We start from the raw sequence: 19,165 nt of genomic DNA, 5'->3' as shown, positions 1-19,165 counted from the left end.
AGCCCTAGTCGTCATGGAGACCAGACTGTAATGGTCTGCTTACAACGCTACAGTGGAACAGTGGCAGGTCTTCTGCAAACTTCTCTTTCTGTGCATAAGAGGCGATATATTCCTGTGGATGAATCAGAGGGACTGTTTACCCGCGGGCAAGGGCTGGTCTGGCAGGCGCTGCAGATGACTGATCTGGAATCAGGCCTCTGGGCTTTCCCTCGGCCTGCTGGGAGAGCACGGAGCTCTAACGTCACAGCAGGGAAACTCAGCTACCTGAGGGGCTTCAGCACGGAGAGAGACAACAACCCTCAAAAAGACACACTCACACTTCAATACAAAACTCAAAACATGCGTACGCTTCCAGGAAAGAAGCTCACACCCATACCAACGGAGCTCTGCAGATGCTCGGCTTTGCCTGAGAGACACTCGCACACACACACACACACACACACACACACACACACACACACACACTCTCACTCTCACTCTCACTCTCACTCTCACTCTCACTCTCACTCTCACTCTCACTCTCACTCTCACTCTCACTCTCACACACACACACACACACACACACACACACACACACACACACACACACACACAATGCTGAGAGGAAGGAGGATTAAATCTAAAACGTGCAGAGTCATCAGACAGCCCATCTCAGTCTGACTTTGACAGAGTTAATGCTGATGTGTGAGCTTCAGGCCTGCGCCCTGTAAGAGTTCGCACTGCAGTGAGGGGCTGTCTGCCATCTCCACTAATGGGAAAACGGCAGGGTAGCGTTAAAAATCACACCGACCCAAGCGGAATCTCTGGAGCACATCATGAGAGACTCATCTAAACAGCCATTTAGCCTGTTCTTAATAACACTACAGGCTGACACTCAGATGGCAAATGTGCCCGTCTCGCTGTTCAAACGACAGCAGGAGGAGGGGAGAGTGGAACACACAGAAAAAGCATGCGATGCGTGGAGGCGTGCGCCCATCCTCACTCTCAGGGCACCACAGGTGGGAAATAACGGATGAAAAGCAGCACCTGAGTGCATTTCGAATAAAAGGTTCTACTTTTTACCACGTGCATTAGCGTGACCCTGCAACGCCATCCCTGTCGCCAGCGGAATATTCCGGAAACATGCGTCCGTTTCCTGCGCCCACAGCCAGAACCCACCAGCCTGAGGAGATACCTGTGGAACACAAGCCTGAAATAACCACACACAGGGGTGTTCACAAAGCCCTCTCCACATAACAACTCCAAATCATCCTTTCATCACAGATTACTGTGAGGAAACCTCACACATATGGGGACTGCAAGGGAAAAGCCAAATCAGTGCACTAAGCAAAATAATGAGAGATGATCCCAAAACATAACCAACAGACACAGCAAAACGCTGATAAAGTTTTTATTTCATGTAATTTTGGTTTTATTACATGTAAGTACACTGAAGGTCTAGCTTGGCTGATGAAGGAAAGAACACAGTCAGAAGGTCAGAGCTGTACAGAATTTCTCACGCTTCCAGTGCAAGGTCACCACGCTGTGGTTATATCTGCAGAGGAGTTATCACATGTGTCTGATCAGCAGCTGGGATGCTTGTATCGGCACTTCTCTTTTTGTGTGTACTGCGAACGCTTCACCTCAGAATGAGGTTGTGAACACACACGACGCAGGCATGGAGTGTGTGGGCTCTCTCTTCCTCACTACGCAGCGGTGCGTTCGAGCCAACGCATCCCGTGCGGAATGACTCAGCTCAGGGCATTCTTCAGCACTGACGCCTCTGCAAACCCGACAGGCTACAGCGCGTTAACACAGCACACGCAGAGAACGTGCTCTGCAGAGGCTACACGGGACACAGACACACACAGAGAGATCAAAGGGCAGAGGCAGAATGGGAGAGTCAGACTGAGAGGAAAGGCAGAGTGAAGGAGTGACTGTGTTGGAGATGTTTGTTACTCAGACACCGGAGTGGAGGAGTGGAGTGTCAGCGCGCGTCTCTCTGCTCCTCTCTGAACGCGTGTGGCTGTGTTTGGCCCCGTGCGTCCAAATCTCTCCTTCTCTCCGAACACAGAGCTGTCTGTGCCAGTGTGCAGGCCGGGCCTGAGGCACTGAGACCGGGCTGGAACAGCCAGAGGGGAGCTAAGCTTTCAGAGAGGGGACGGCAGCGTGGAGAAGTGGTCAGGAGCAGGACTCATAAGCAAAAGGTTGCTGGTTCGATCCCCGACTAGGGCAACACTCTTGGGCAAGGTACTTGACCCAGAATTGCCTCAGTAAATATCCAGCTGTATAAATGGATAAAATTGTAACCTACTGTATGCAAGTCACTCCAGTGACTGCTAAATGACAATAATGCAATGCAGCACAGCTGAAGCCACACCCAGCACTGAGCGCTCGGAGCTCCGAGACCCCGCCTCTCCCAACTGCTTCGACAGGATCACATGTGCAGCCCAAATGTGCAAAATAAGGCCCCCCCTCCCTCTAGCAGCTTTACTACTCCCTCCTCAGGACAGAAACGGCCCCAAACCGAAACCCTCACCTCTGGGGGGGGGATGGGGGTTCAGCAAGTTTTCCATGGTGTTCACAGTGCTGTGGATCACCTTCATCTAACACAAAGCACACAGGCCCCCCCTGCCCCCCGTGCCAGCCGTACAGCAGCGTGGAGCACACAGATGTTTCCGCCCAGGCAGTCCTGCCTCATTATAAAAAAAAACCCTGTGATTTAAAAAAAGTCGATTATTGCAATGCCACAGCAGCGTGTTATCCGCCAGGCACACGGGTCCAGAGGAGTGGGACTAATTGGCTCGTTTTTACAGCCAGTTCTCAGGACCTGAAGAGAGCAGCTGGAATCTGAGTGTTTCAGCTTAACGCAATCTCCCCGGCCCTGAGAGACTCTTTAAAAGCAGCCTGGATGTATTAACCATAATTCTGCTTCACAGCCCCTGAAATCTGCGAGAGTGGGGTCGACCCCAAAACACCCAAGCCCTTCAGCAGAGATTACACATCAGCGTGGAGGCACATCTCTGAACTCAGCCAGGCAGAGCACAGGACTCAGCCAGGACCCCGGTGGAGTCCAGCCTGAGTTTGTCTTTCCTAACTGACTCTGACGTGCTGAACGGAGTCAGGACTCGGGCTGCACCGATTCCCTGCCAGCTGCAGGTCTGCTCACACCTGTGGCCTGTGGCACCGGCTGGGTGTCACCACCTGTATTACAACGAGCTCTGCTGCAGACACTCCTGGGCTACTGAATTTAGAGCTTACACCCTTCCCACAGCACTGACAGGACCCTGGGGCACTCAAATGCCTGAACACACAGACACTGCTCTGGGCAAACACAGCTGCCACCATCTGTCTAAATTCAGTCACCATTCTATTACATGAGCATCCACACATACACACACACGCGCACGCACATACGCACATTCACACACATGCACATTCACACACACATACACACACACTCAAGCATTCACGCGTGTGCGCGCGCGCGCGCACACACACACACACACACATACACACTCAAGCATTCGCGTGCGCGCGCACACACACACACACACACACACTTCAGCTGACTGAGTACATGCCAGGCTGTTACCGCCAGGCTCGGCCATGGCAGTGGGGCAGACACAGAGAGGCACAGCGCTACTCTTACTCCTGCTGTTTGTTCCAGACAGGCTCCTGGCGCAGGCTCCGTGGCGACGGGGAAGCTTGTGCCGTACTCCCCCGGTCACCGCGGCGTGAGATCAGTGCCACAGAGCCAGCCAGGAAACGTCACTCACGTCATCACCTATTTACCCTGCCCAGACCAGCCTTCCTCTCCCTCCTTCCCACATCACCCGCTCTTCCTGTGGGGACAGAGAGGCCGCCAGCGCTCACCGTCTGCTCCGTTACCGTGGGAGACGGGCATCGGGCAAAACCCAGTCAGCTGCGTTCATCCGCTGTCCCTAAACACTGTCCAGCGCGCTGTCCAAACTGCGTCACTCTGGCCTTTCCTGGCTGTGCATTTCTACACCGGCTGACGCTAATGCACTCCTCTGTTGTGGTAATAAAAGGCTGTGTTGTATAATCAGGGCCCACAATGTCCGATTGTGACCCGTGTGAAGGGTTTGTGTGCGGCACCCACACAATGGGGGCCTGCATTATTAAAGAGAGAGGGAGAGGCTGCGTTAGCACGGCACCGCTTACAGTGCGGCTCTGTTCCTCCCAGCGGCCGCGGCTGAACGGAACGGAGAGAGCGCCGTTCACTGCTCTCCTGTAACCGGATCAGGAAGCGCTCCCAGGCCGGGCCAGTCTTCCCCGCCCCGCCCCGGCTCAGAGCAGGACCTTTATGACGGCTCCGTTTCCCCGAAACAAGGCGGCTTTTGTGCGACTTCCTGAAGAGGGAAGCGAGCACCCCTTTCTGCTCCTGAGATTAATTATCTGAGGTAGAAGGAGGGGAGCGTCAAACTCCTCGCTGTGTTAATACAAAAGTTCACATCCTCTGCCTCCACCACACCCCTGAGAGAGGAGCCAGGGGCCTCTACTCTCACACTCAGCTCTGGGAGACACTGTCTGTCCACCACTGACCTCTGAGGTACATGAGATTGCGAGAATGACATGGCAAATGTTAACGATGGAATGGCTCCACTAATGAGCTGACTGATCTACTCATTAGATTACATTACATTATCATCATTTAGCAGACGCTCTTATGCAGAGAAATATACACAGGTCGAAATCTTATCCATTTATGCAGACACTCATTTATGGAGTGTCCAGAGTGTTCCAGAGTTAAGTATCTCATCCAAGGGCAAAACAGCAGTGCCCCAGCAAGGAGTTGAACCAGCAACCTTTCTAAGCCCTGCTCCTTACCACTATGCCACACTGCTGCCACCCATCACCCTGAGATGGTGTGCAGCTGAATCGCTCCTGAACCCCACACTGTCAGCGCCTTATCTGCTAGTGCAGATAAAGACGTCACCACAGGAGAGTCACATGAGCTACACAGAATGTTTACCAGTGAGAAATAAAAAAAACGCACCATTGTGACTGACCAATAAGCAGCCTTCTAAAAAAAGCGTGACAAAAAAGCTTCACGATCAAAGGCTGCCCATTCCAAGCAAGAAGCTAAACTTAGAACGCTGCGTAACACACCAATTAAAGTCCTCCACAAAGTAAAAACACCTACTTTCTCATAGGAGTCTGACGGCCAATAGGATGGGAGGGATCGGCGCTTTGTGAGAAACGTGTGATCCTGTAATGAGAGGGAAGGCAGAGACGGAGGGAGGGAACAGCAATGTCAGACAAAAATAGAAAGAGCTCCTAGATGCTGAAGAAAAAGAAACACAAAGGCCATAAAAAGTGAAGATCTCAGAGAGAGAGAGGAACCATGTCCGTTCTGCGGGAGAAGAGCCAGCCTCTCTCACCCCCTCAGCATCAGCACGCTTCCAGGTTCAGCTGGAGCAGCGACTTCCAGCCAGGCGAGGGTTAACACTCACGCTCAGAGAGAATGTGACCGCATGCTGTCTGTGAGCATCTGGGACAAGCTCTCGAAACTTTCTCACACTCTCTCATGGCTTTCTAAAAAAGCATGTAGCACTAAATCAGAGCATCTGACAGTTTGAGACGGGAAAGGAGCGGCTAAGGAGACACTATTGCCCTCTGACTGCTCTCTGTGCCTGGCTTCTCCCCTGCTTCACCATCCTTTCTGAAGCTTTGTTTGAGCTCTGAGGCTTAAGAGGGTGGGACACTGTCTAGGAGGACAGGGAGAATCCACAGTGATCAGCCGGGAGCAGCCGGGCGTATCAGCGTGTCCAGTGTCAGGGTCAATCTGCCTCTGGAATCCATGGCGATGGGACCCGGAGCGGTCTGCACATGCTAAGAGAGGGGTGTGACTCTGTGTGGAGCAGGAGGCTGGCTGATTGGTTGATACCTGAGATCCTCCACATCACCACAGAGGCACTCAACACCCGGACATGTCTACCCATGTGAAATCCACCCTAATGCTGAGCTTATTCAAAATCCATAAAGATTCACTATGCACCATGAATCTCGCCTGATCAAAAGAAAAACCCGGAAGCACATGTGTTGCATTAGAGACACAAGGCAATTAACAAAATCAAGTCCAGTCAACGTATTCTGTTTTACACCGTTTTACTGAACATTAAACTGAATGCGTAATGCAGGAGAAATGGCAGCCGAGGAAGCGGCACATGCTCAGTGCCTTCCTCAGTACCTGAGTGTCTTCCTCACTGTCTGAGTGTCTTCCTCAGTGCCTTGTTAGAGGTCAGAGCATCAGTGACCCACCACAGACATGAACCACAGCACACAGCGTGGGACAGCGGTTCACTGACTCCTTGTGTCGATGTGTAAAACTGAGTCACCCACACTGCCAATATGCCAGCCAGCCTGTACAGATCTGCCAGAGTGGAAGCCCTTCTGTGGTCTGTCTGTCTGTCTGCCTGCCTGTCTGTCCTCAGCGCAGTTCCTGAAACGTCCGAGTGCGTCAGTGGGTCTGTCTGTCCTCAGAGCAGTTCCTGAAACGTCCGAGTGCGTCAGTGGGTCAGAGGGTCTGTCTGTCTGTCCTCAGAGCTGTTCCTGAAACGTCCGAGTGCGTCAGTGGGTCAGTGGGTCTGTCTGTCCTCAGCGCAGTTCCTGAAACGTCCGAGTGCGTCAGTGGGTCAGTGGGTCTGTCTGTTCCCGCCCTCTCAGAGGACAGTAATCTACACCAACGCACTTCCTCAAAATCCCTCTGCGTTCCCAAAACAGTCCTCACCGGATGCCGAGGCGTCCCAGAATTCCCCTCTCACTGACTCACGTCCGCTTTTACACAGCTGTTTCGGCCCTACCTCAGGGGTGGACCTCAGCGTTCGGCACACGGGCGTAATTACAGAGCTCCATCTGAGAGCGTCTTTTTCTGAGAGCGTGGGAGGGAAGGTGGGAAGCAGCTCCTGAGGCACTGAGACAAAACACAACAGGAAAAAAGACATCTCGGAAGAGGAATCCACTTACTCTTCCATTTCCTAAGTGTCCCACACAAAGTGCCAGAATACACCAACCACAAAAAGTTACAGAACCATTGCTGTGGATGTCTTATAAACTCTTTACTGATGAAACTGAAAACAGACAGTCAGCACTCTCCTCTTGGCCTCAGAAAGTAGGAAGCTGCATTGGACCAAACCTTCAGGTCATTCAGCCTGCTAAAAATTGCCTGAGAACACCGAGAGTTAATCTAAGGAAACTTGAAGCTAGACCCAGTCCCTTCAGAGGCTGTGAATATTACCTGATCCTCTGAGTTTCCTAATGATCAATATCGTAATGACTGCCCTCTAATACTAAAGCAACCTTGTGTGACCAGTACATGCTGTTTTTCACATCTTTCTGTATTTCCTATCTTTCACACAGAGAAGTGCTTGTTTGGACGATAACTCTATAAATTCCGATGAATAAACCAAAACATGTGACCACAGCATGTTTTGTTTTCCATCCAGCAAAGCTAACATTGCTGACCTCAGATGTGATCTGTTTGTCTGTTAAGATCGAAAGTGCAATCCAGACCACATCACCATCAAAACCTTCTGCTTACTGTGCGTGTGGGGTACATCTTCAACGTGTGACACTATCCTAATCCAAACCGATCTGTTTTCAGCAAGCTCACTTAACTAGCTTCTAAAAGAAACACAAAAAGTTTATTTGCAAGCATGTTAACCCTCTTTGAAGCGCATGCATGTCTCCGTCTAACATTACTACTGATGGAGATAAGCTACTTCATTGAGGCGACTGCTCCTGCTACAGCAGCCAGTCACACAAAAACACCAGCTGGAGTTCAGAGCACAAAGGGCCGATCCAACTCCATCCCACTGCTCTCTGATGCAGGCGCTGGCCTATAGCAAGCCCCTGCTAAGTGCAATGGACAGGGAGGAGACATGAACAATCTCTCCTGAACGTCGGGCCTTTTCGGAAGCATTTTTACTGCCCCTCTGCTCCACTTACGGGAGATTATCCTAGGGGTCCTGGTTTAGCCTTCCTGGAAAAAAAAAAAAACAACAGCACCAGACAGTGTTAACTCCTGGCTTACTGCTCACCAGGGCCTGTCTCTGAGGGAAAAACAAACTCTGTAGAATGAAACTCTACAGAGTGCTGATGAAGCTGACCTGGAAAAAACAAAAGCTCATTCTACTTAGCTCTTCACCTGGTCATTTCTCTTGACCAGATTCAGTGTTTGGTGGAGCTCAGATGGATCTCACACCCACAGTACAAGGCAGTCACACCAAACCCAGGAGAACCAGGCTTCACTGTCCGTGAACCATGTTGTTCCTCACACCCCAAATTCTCGACACAAAACATCCCTCCAAACACGACCCCATTCCTGTCTGAGACAAGGAGCAGAGGTCTGCAGCCAGGCCAGTGCTGATTGGACACACACTCATGGCTCATCCTAGAGACAGCCTGCCCACTCCAGAGAGGAGAGCCAATCAAACAAAGCCATGGTTATGTGCCTCCATAACTGCTGCTGACAGTTATTATTTATGTGAAAATTATTTGGCAATGCTGTACAGCTGTGTGGTCATGCCATTAAAGCTTGTTTTAATTTGAAAATGAGTGGGAGACTCAAACAGCCACTACAACCAGAATCACTGACAGCCCATTTTACTCTCCAGCTAAATCTGCTCATATTCAGCAGAACCCGAAGAGGTGTTTCAAACACACTCCCAGAGGCCTCTCTTTGGAGGCAACTCCTCTCTATGGCATTACATTCTGAGGACATCCTAATCCATTTTTACTTTTTTCCAGTTTCAGACAAACAAATTGTGTGTGTGTGTGTGTGTGTGAGAATGCAAAACACAAGCAGACAGCAGTCAGGACACAGCCTATACCCTTACCCACAATCCCCCCTGGCTTTACTGTGACACCTGACGTTTCCCGCCCAGCAGCTGTCAGAGTGAAGCATGCTGGGAGACGCAGAGGAAGTGAGTGGCAGCACTCAGCCATCGGCTAAATGACCGTGAAACGCATCGGTCACGTTGCTCGGAAATTTACAGCAGGAGAAAGCTCGTGGACGATTATTACCCCCATAAGGTGGCGGTCATGAGTAGCGAAACTGTCCAATAACCTCAGGGGTTTACAGTACAGGCAGGTGGGCTGACACTGTCCAATAACCTCAGGGGTTTACAGTACTGTCAGGCGGGTGGCGGCTGAGTTTCAGTCTGTTTTAATAATTCAGTGAGATGAACACAGACTAGCGACTAAAAGCAAACAAACCAGCGCGTCTGTGAGCGTGCTTCTGTGAGTGCATATTGTCTCGTGTACCCTTTCCTGTCCGGAACACCTGACGCACGCTTCCCAGAAAACATCTGAGCGCAGCACCACTTCATCCAACCCCGATTAACTAATGACCAGACCACAAAACAGGAGAAGGGAAAAAAACAGGGAGGTACAGCCCATACAGTACGAACACTTCAGCAGCATTAGTAAAACACACTTTCATAAACGATAGATCTAAGACAGAGCAGAAGGTGCAGAGAGGGAAAGGGTGTATGCTGCGCTTTGATATGGCTCTGAGCAGGAAATCTGCAGGTTCAGGGTCAGAGAGGGGTGAAAGTAGGGCCCCTAGCAGCACACAATCAGCTCGGCCTATTCAATCACCACGGCCTGTCCAAGGCACAAATGGGGCTGGACAAGTAAGGACAGGCATTAGGGGGCTAAGGGAACAGCAATTACCAATACACCTCCCTCTAGCCTAGCTGGAGAGATGGTGCTCCACAGGCAGGACTGGTCTGAGCCGAGCCGAGCCGAGCCCACCACCACTATGGATGATCTATTTAAAGGGGAACCATCAAAGATCTCTAATTTAACCCTGCAAAATGCTGAAAAACATCTGACATCCGTCTCTCATTTTGTTCAGATACAAGCAGTGTCTGACCTTCTATGTACCAGCACACATTGAACTTTACTGGCAACCATGAAATAAATTCATACGCACATATGTCACAAATCATATCAAATCTGGAGTTCACCTTTATTTCTCTGTATCCCACAGAGACTCTCTCCCAGTACTAGACAGGGAGAGAGTCCTTACAAGAGAGGAGCCAGTGAACACAGCACTGACCCTGCTCAAGCAAGACACAGGCATGGGCCAACATGGTGTTTTTTGGGTCAAGAAAACAGGTTACCCTTTCACTCACACGGAAAGCTTCAGGCCAGACCGGTGCCAATGAATGCACACCATGGAGAACTGGCCTGGCGATGTTCTCTCTCTCTCTCTCTCTCTCTCTCTCTCAACATCTCTGCCCGACCACAGGGTGTCACATGACAGACACAAAGCCATAGGACAGCTCTCCACCCAGCCTCCCCCTGAGGGGAAACTGGAAGCCATGAAAGACTCAACGCTGGCTTTGAGAAGACGAGTCTCTGTGCTTCCAGCTGGTATAGACAGAGATGAGCTTCAGAGACCATGTACACAAAAGCCTATGTATTTAAGGCCCTGAATAACACAGTGTTTCTTATTGCTTGGGAACAGAAATGACTTACTGTCTCCATGTTTCATAAATAAACCACACAAAAGTTCCACACAACAAGCTCGTAAGACAAAGTGTGATTTGAGCACCCTGAAAAAACAGAACAGCAGCATGTTTCAGGCAGAAACACAACAGGCAAAGCGCTGTTTGTTAACAGAGGCTGTTTGGAAGCCATTAAAAAAGGAGTGTGCAGAGGCTGAGCAATCCCACGGTTTTTATGTGTAGAAAAATAGCCACGTTTCTGTTTTGGGCTCAGGTCCCGCTTGTGCGGCGGTATACGGCCATGAATGACGCTGTCTGTGCTCATGCTGGCGCGTGAAAACCGAGCTAAAAAAAAAAAATCCAAAACAGCAGGTTTGGAAATTTGTGCGTTTTTTAAATGTTTTTTCCACTGAAACAGCAGCGAATGTGCCCACTGTCTGACCTACTTTTCCAAACAAACAGGCCGCGCACAGACCGGACCATGTTTACCAGTAACAGCCTCCTGCTCTGAATCTCGCACCCCTTCCAAACACCCCTCACCTCCACTTATGGGAACCATATCCTTCCTTTTATTACCTTCTTTCCAAGAATTTCAGAGTGATGGGGAACATGTTTTAAAGACTACGCCTACCTCCAGAGACACTACGCAGCCTTTTATAAGATGAAAAATATACATCCAGCTCAAATGCCAATTTGCAGTTAAAAGACACGCTGAACATACTATATTTGGCCAAGCCCACACTTAAAAGCATTTGCATCTGTATGACATAAAAGTCCAGCCTGGGCAGACGATGCTATTGCCTGATTTAAAGTTATGTAAAAGAACGACAGCCTGCTATGGCATTCTCAGTGACGGCTCTGTTATACCAGGCTGTCCCGGAGCGGGGCTCATCGGGACCCCACCGATGTCCGAGCGGCTGGAGATGACCACAGCCGACTGGGCCCATCGTATGAAGACTCCAGCCTGTAGAATGCTGTACAGTCTCTGTGCATTCCCACGCCAATCAGAGATACCAGTGACACGTGGGGTTTCAAACATGCGTGTTGTGGGTGGGGGGAGTTCCATTCAAACTTTCATGCCAAGGAGTAAAGCGAAACTGTAACTCTGTACGCTATAGTCAAGCTTTTGCTTCACCGTGTCATTAGGTTTGTTTTGTGTTACACACATAAATAGAATTGTTAAAAAATGTTAAGCCTTGCCATTAGTAAAGAGTAAAGAACATACACTTTGTCTGTCTACTATTCAAAAATGAAAGCAGGCAGCTCTGAGGTTTGAAGATCAATATTACTGTTCCAGACCGTTAGCTTAATATTCTGCCATCGGCTCAGTGCGAGGACTCACCAGGACTGTGCAGGGGAAATACGGTTCCCCTGAATGATGCTAAAACGCAGATCCCCCATCAGAGGCAGCAGTGTGCCGTGTTTCCAGCGGTCAGCATGCTGTAACAGAGCCCTGCAGAGCACAGCAGTGTCACTGATACCCCTGTCGCGCTCCTGTATCAGCCGAGCAACCTTACGCCATGGAGACCAGCAGCCTGACCCTCCTCTACTGCACCCCCACAGAGAGACGGCCTCACAGCCCTGGCCTGGCACTCCCCCGCTGCCCCTCTCACCCACTATAGGAGAGCTGGCCCTCCAACCCTGGCAGAGCGGACAGTTTGTCCACAGCCCTGTGGGAGTCAGCGTCCGGGCTGGAAGGAACTGGCCTTGGAGGCTGTGCTGGGACCTGTGTCCCCTCTCCCGGGACCTGTGTCCCCTGCGTGCTCTGACAGACTGCCACTGAAGCAGCTTTACTCATGGTGCAAGTGAAGAATTTCCATGCAACTCTTCAATACTGGTGCTCCTGTCACAACAAGTCTTTCGTTCCAGAATCATCCCGCTCACTTTCAGAAATCTGCCTCATTCCAGGCTAACAGCTCAAAAGTGTTTCTGAATTACGACTTTGTGATGGCAACTTGTAGAAATGGATTATCTGAAATCCGCAAGAGTGAATACACAGCTAATAAAAGACTTGAGAAATTAACAACAGTGTCAGAAGAGAGGTTAATCCAAAAGTACAAAAAACTTCAGAACTATAAAGACCTTTACATCTGCACAAGAGGCAGCTGTTTATTTCATCACTTACTTCCCTGTTATCATTACAAACTGATATCATCAGCTAAACTGCCACTACAGATGCACACAAGACCTTTTCAAGATCACCATCTTTCAACTCCAAACAAAGCAACAGCTTCTGAACTGCCCCCGAGTGTGACTTCCAAGAGTGAACACAAGCCGGAGGAAGGACAGACACTCTGCCCTTACACCCAAAGCAACACTGCTTCATCCTGACACCCAGGGCCACTGCCATCTGCCTGGGCCCTGCAAGGCTCCAGCAGTTGCTCCTTTGTTGAGTTGAAGCTTCGGAGATTGCAGGAGAAAGACCCCCTCTTTTCATTTCAGGGCCTGCCACCTTGCCTTCGTCACACAAAGGGGGGCGCATTGTCCTTGGCTTGACACCTCTTTCTCCCCCTTCCATTCAGTGCACACGGCGGCTCGGCCATCTGGACCGGTCGGGACACATGACGGGGTCTCGGCAGAGACTCATCTGCTCGGCTGACACAGCCCCCACACCGCTCCCAACCTCTCCGGCTCACCTGCTCCTCGCCGCCGTTGCCACGGCGCCAGCACGCCGAGAACATCGCGCTCCATCCCGCTCTGTCCGCCGTTCTCGGGAGCTCTTATTTTGGATTAACTTAATGGCCTTTTAATTTGATGAGGGGATTGATTCTGGCCTTTCCACATAGCCCGTCCCCTTCATTGCTATAATCATTCTCAGCGCGGCTGTTACCACCTCATCCCTTTTTTGGCGATTCAGGGGGATCAATTTTCCGACGGGGAAAGACAACTCAGTCTCCGTCAGCATTAATTTTCACGGGGTGTTCTTTCATTCCCTAATCAGACTATGTTCCCCTTCTTTCTGCTAACAGCTACTGTGCATTGCTAAAATGAACAAGTGAAAAACGACACGAGTCGGTTCTCCGGCTATACGAGGCAGTCTGTGGGCAGTCGTGGGCAGAACTGCTCCAACAAAACGAAATAATGGAGCATTTAGAAAGCTCGTAAACCGTTAATACAGCCACAGCGGTAATGAGCGTTTAAAGTTGTTTTGACAGGACGATCACAAAATAAATCAAATGCCAACTTTGCGAGATTGTGTGACAGGCTTGTAAAAACACATAACGCTGTCAGGGAAAAAAGTTCTGTCAATGCCTGGCTTGGCACCTAAACGGGATGAATTTATGCTTGCTGTACATAAGCTGAACCCCACGAAGACTGTTTCAACGCATAAGTGGTGTCAACAATGCTGATCCAAATTATCACGGGACAAAGGACCGGCTCTCGCAGCCAGATGCCCAAACATGTAAATCACTTTATGCATGTATGCACAATAAGACAAACCCGGAATCGCAGCCCCCAGCTGGTGCTTCAGTTTTCCAACAACAGCCGTTTTGATTTGATCGCCAGCAAATTATCGTTCACTTGGAAATTACAGAAAAACTAGAGGCGGTAGCAGGCAAGTAGCAGTGATCAAAGTTGGCTATATTTACGATGAGAAATTAAATTCGTACCAATAAAACAGCAGAACCACCAAAATAGCTAGCCAACTCTGTAATCAGATATTGTAAGTATCGTTCCTAATCTAAAACAGATTACAAACTCGAGTAGATACCTAGCTACATATTTTGTTTCACAGACAAGGATCTAACGCCTTATTAAGTTAATGCTAGCTGCTAAATCACATCAATCTACCTGCCATCCAACTAAATACTACACTGACAACCCCCAATACAAGCTCGCCAGCAGACTAACCAGCTCAGTCAAAATAAGACCAACGTTGGTGGGAAAAGTAGTTAACAAGTCACTTAGATAAACTGGTTAGCCGAGTCTCAGACGAGATAACTAGAATACACGTGTAACACGGATGTGGTGACAAGCAGCGAGCTGGCTAGGTAACGTAGAACTAACTGATAAACATGTTTTTTTTACACATTTTAAAAGTAGACCTACATCGTCATCTTGCCACCGATGCAAAATGCATCTCCACGTCCAAATCCACAGTGACAGGAAGATAACGTTAGATCGTTTCCCGTGCAAAATGACCAAGAACCTAATGTTAGATGTTTTCCTATGCAATACCAACTGGCTAACTAGCTAACATCTGAAATGTGTACTATACTAAGTACCTGGCTCAGTGTCTGATGCAACTGTGCTGTGCATGGCAATTCAGTGCGCTGTATGGCAAGTTTTGTAGCCAGCCAGTCGGTTTTACTTACAGTGTTACTCACTGTCGTCGATTCTCCAAAATCTAGGAGCGGAGTTCAGTGTCGGTGATTATTAAATCACAGGATGGAAACAGGATGAAAACCCAGTTGTCGTGGTTAGCGAGCTAGCTACACGGCGAACAAAGGACAAGAAGCGGGGAAATCCTCTTTGCTTTGAACAAAAGAAGGCCACAGTTGGGTTATGTTCTCTGGTTTATTTTGAGTTTTATCCCTGTCGATGTCCTTTTAATTACGGAGCTACACTAGCAGAGAACCTCGACCAAGACACGACGTAGGAAGAAATCGCAACTGACCACAATCTGCTCAGCTGGTTGTAGTCACAAAAACCTGTCGCGTCATTGGCTGGCTAATTATCATGAAATGGATTGTGGGTACCGTAGTTCAAGATTCGTTGTTTTCTCGTCGGTGATTCCGTATAATCTGTAAACAAAAACATCATCTCCCGTGACGCTGTGCCACTGAAATCTTGATACGCCGGGTAATGTCGCTTTCGTTGATTGCTTGAAATGAACTGCTGGTTGTTTATTCTTACGGTAAACGCTTTGATTGTTTTCTGTGTATGCGGTATTCTTCTAATAATTTATTGGTACAAACAGCGATTTCCTGTTTCAGCAAATGACAAATTATTTCATCACCACAGTGTTTTGAAATACAAAAGAATCAGTAAACTGACCTCGCAGTCCATTATTTTCAGATACGAGGCTACAGTCTGAAAATTCAGCTCTGTTGGCTGTGAAGCTGCAGGAAGTCTCATTTTCCCCCCGTGTGATACCCATTATTTATTGTTGTCTTAAGTTTTATGTGCATTCTTTTTTATTAAACCTTTATTGACGAAGGAAGGTCAATGGAAAACCACTTTACCATTTATTGTGATGACAGCCAGACTGGGAATTTGACCAGAACACTGGGGTTAATTCCCATGTTCTTTCAATAAACACATTGAGTCTTATAACCACAGAGACAGAGGACATCAGTTTAATGTCTCATCTGAAAGAGGTCACCTTTTTTTTCTAATACAGTGCCCCTAACATGGTGCTGGAGTACAGGACTGACACCCCGCAGGGAAGAATGTCCCCTATGAACTCACTAACACCATTACCAATGACATTGGCATTTACATTCAGCAACTTTTCAGATGCTCTTACCCAAAGTGACTTAGCACAGCAAAGGTATAAAAGAGAAAATAATAATGCCATGTAAGCTAACACTCTTATCCATGTGTCTGACCAAGCCGAGTCCCACTCTGCTTCAGCTGTTCAGCACAAGAAGACTGCAGGGCAGGGAGCCCCTTGGCTAATTTCTTCAGTATACAGCACATAGGTCTGTCTTCTCCTCACACTGGAGCAGAAAACTGTGGTTTTCTCTGGTTGTGTAGAAGTATCAAATTTAGGTACAAACTGAATGTAATGTAATGTATGCATGTGCACCAAAAGGCTTGTCTTACTAAGGCACTAAGTGCAAAGAGCCTCTTTGCAACTCTCAGGAAGCAAACAAATTGGTATTTGAGAAACCACTGGGAGATGCAGATGCAGAATATTAGAAGCAAGTATGCAAGTGTGAGACAGCCATTAGTGTCGACCACAGCTATCTATAAAACAAATACATAGATATCAATGCTATTTAACAAATTCCAAAGCATAATTGTCCAATTTGAAGTGAGTACTACCTGTTGACGGTGTGTGTATTTGTATGTTTCATGTATTTGACTGGAATAATGCAAATGTTTCCAGAAGAAAACAAATGCATCAGGCAATATATGAGAGCAAAGCTCCACAGTACATTAAAGTAGCAGTCAGGTGTGCAACAGATGCAACCTAAGTCCAACTGCCCGATTTAGGCCAGCTGGTGTTTTAAAGGTGACTTCTGGGAGTATATTAAGGTCAGTTGCACAGTGCACAAATCACAACAACCTGGAATCAGCAGGGGGCTTACAAAAACATTCCACTCTGCAGGGTAGGGCATAAGCTGGATTGCTCTCATATCGTATTTCTCGTCCATAATGGCTTCATAACCAGATAATATAATGGTGTTCAAATTTGCTCTTTTTATCAGTAGCTGTATTTGCAAAGCAATGTCTGAGTTAGAGTGCTCAGATGAAAGAAGTCTGTCCTTTTATGAAAAACCTGGAATTTATGAGATCTCATGTTCCACACAGAGGTAAAACTTTAAAAATTAAAGTTCTAAAAGCTTAACCCTGCACTTTCACCTCTATAAGCCAGGGTCTCATATCAAAGCACTCTGACACGCTCCTTTTCAGATCATGTCCCCATTCCTCATCTCAGCTCCCTTTCTGATTCCATGGGGTGTTCCAAATGTGCATCTCTGTGGTGAGAGCATAGCCATACAAGGGAAATGACCCCCTCAATGCAAGCAGTGGAAAGTTCAAGCGTGCCCAGAGACAGATTAAATAAAACTCCCGTCACACTCTGTGGTCAAGGTAATCGAAAACACACAGGCTTCCAAACGCTCCGCCGTCACAAGGCCGTGAAACATGCAGCCACATCAGATAATAAACCACCCAGCTGTCAACAGAGTGAGACCTGCCAGAAACCAACACCCTGTGTCTCTGACTGAGGAGACAGTTGCTCCGTTATGCACCTCATACAGAAACAGTTCTTAGGAAATGGAGTGTGCTAACAGGCTTTTACCTGTTTCATTTACAAACTGCTAGGGTCACAGAGCACTGTTTGACTGTCTGCATAGACTACTGTCTGAATAGGTAACCAAACTGACAGACCACCTATTCAGAAAAAGGAAACACAGGTTGCTCCAATTCTTTTTCCAGATGATCTTAAAGACCACTAAAGGTACTTCCCAAGCTGACATCAAGAAGGCTGAAAATTTCAGTCTGCAGCCATGGTGTTCCTCATGTTCAGTTTAAACAAATATGCCCATTGTTCTAAATGCCCCTAATCTGCTGTGTACAATCTTAAACTGATCACACTTGTGGACATCTGGTGGTGCTTTTACAGTAAGTGCGTCTGTAACAGGACATGTCAGAGGACTGTGATGCCCTCATTATTATTCCAAACCACTGCTGGAATTTCTCCCTTGCCCTTTGTGTGGTGTGTGATTTATAACCCATTATACATAGTTTTGTTAAATCACAAGGCATCCGGTGGAACTGCCAGCCACTTCTTTGGAATTCCTTCATGCGGAACTGCAGGTCATGGGGTCACACCTTGGCTAACAGGAGGAGGAATAGAGCCACAGAGCAAGCGGGAGTCAGAGGCTGGAGGACCGGGGGAAGTGAGGAGACGACATCTGCTCAACAATCTATCCAAGCCCGATTCTAACAATTATGAATTATGTGTTGTATGAGTGTATAAAAAACAACAAACAAACACAGAAGTGGTACGGTGCAGATCTCCTAATACAAGATAAATGGTGTATTTACTGACTCAGCCAGCTCTTGGGTTCTCCTTGTACCCCAGCTGTCTCTTGGACTGCACACCCCCAACAGCAGGGGTTTGTTCAGTTCAGGTTAATTTTTATTACCAAAGCTGTAGTCCAACTTGGCTGAATTGAACTGATGAATGGTGTTGGCTCCAAGGTTAGGGAGTCTCCATGAAAACAAACAGAGAAATACAATATGAAGAAGCCCCGAGATCATTATAGCCCTGACAAATACAAGCTATATCCTCACCACCAAAAAAGCTGGGGGCTGTTTCATCACAAATAAAGCTCCTGCTCCTGCTCCAAAACGATAGTCATCGAAACCTCTTCAGTTCAGATTCCCCGCCTTTGGTTTGTATAGCCTGCTCCTCTTCAGGTCAGCAGCTTGCCTGTACGGGCTTACCAGGAAGGGAGGCTACCTGCAGCTACATGTAGATGTCAGCAGCAAGTGCCAGATTAAAGACACAAAACAACAAGGGTGCTCATGTGAGAAGTGTCATGAACCGTCCTGACACAAGACAGATGCTCTTATTCAGACCAACTTGCATAGTTTACATGCCATCCATTTAGACAGCTGGTGCACTACTGATGCACTTCAGGTTACAGAGGTTTCCCAAGAGTACCACAACAGTGCCCCACCTGGGAATCAAACCGGCAACTCTTGGACCGTGAGTCCGGCTTCTCATCGGGGGTTATGATGCCATATACTCCTGGAGAACACTAGTAGTGATAAACCTCCGCATGTCTCCCTCTGGAAGTGTCAGGCAAGTTCATACGAAGCGCAAGGAAATTGGGAACTATGGTGGAGACGTCACACACTGACATCACAAATCAATACAACTCAGTACTATGAACGTGCTGTTGCGTTATAGCAGGTGCGCATCATTATTTTACAAATCAATCTCACTGCAAAATTAATCAAAATTAAATTTAAAGGGAAAGTTACAGATACCGTCCTATTTTTTAATTGATTTTACCTGGTATTTT

The 19,165-nt window shown here is 48.2% G+C and overlaps 1 protein-coding gene across 1 annotated transcript in view; it reads right to left on the bottom strand.

Annotated features, from left to right (window-relative positions):
* The window catches only part of peli1b (pellino E3 ubiquitin protein ligase 1b), a 28,837-nt gene extending 13,775 nt beyond the window's left edge, over positions 1-15,062 (bottom strand). Inside the window, exon 1 of the mRNA XM_036547377.1 lies at positions 14,774-15,062. The gene's annotated coding sequence lies outside the window, so the exon portion shown is untranslated. The remainder of the gene's footprint in view (positions 1-14,773) is intronic.
* Between the last annotated feature and the right edge of the window lie 4,103 nt (positions 15,063-19,165).

The sequence above is a fragment of the Megalops cyprinoides genome, chromosome 15 (assembly GCF_013368585.1).
Source record: "Megalops cyprinoides isolate fMegCyp1 chromosome 15, fMegCyp1.pri, whole genome shotgun sequence".
In the NCBI taxonomy this organism is placed as follows: Eukaryota; Metazoa; Chordata; class Actinopteri; order Elopiformes; family Megalopidae; genus Megalops; species Megalops cyprinoides.
Note: the sequence above shows the minus strand (reverse complement) of the source record. Positions and strands in the feature narration are given on the sequence as shown.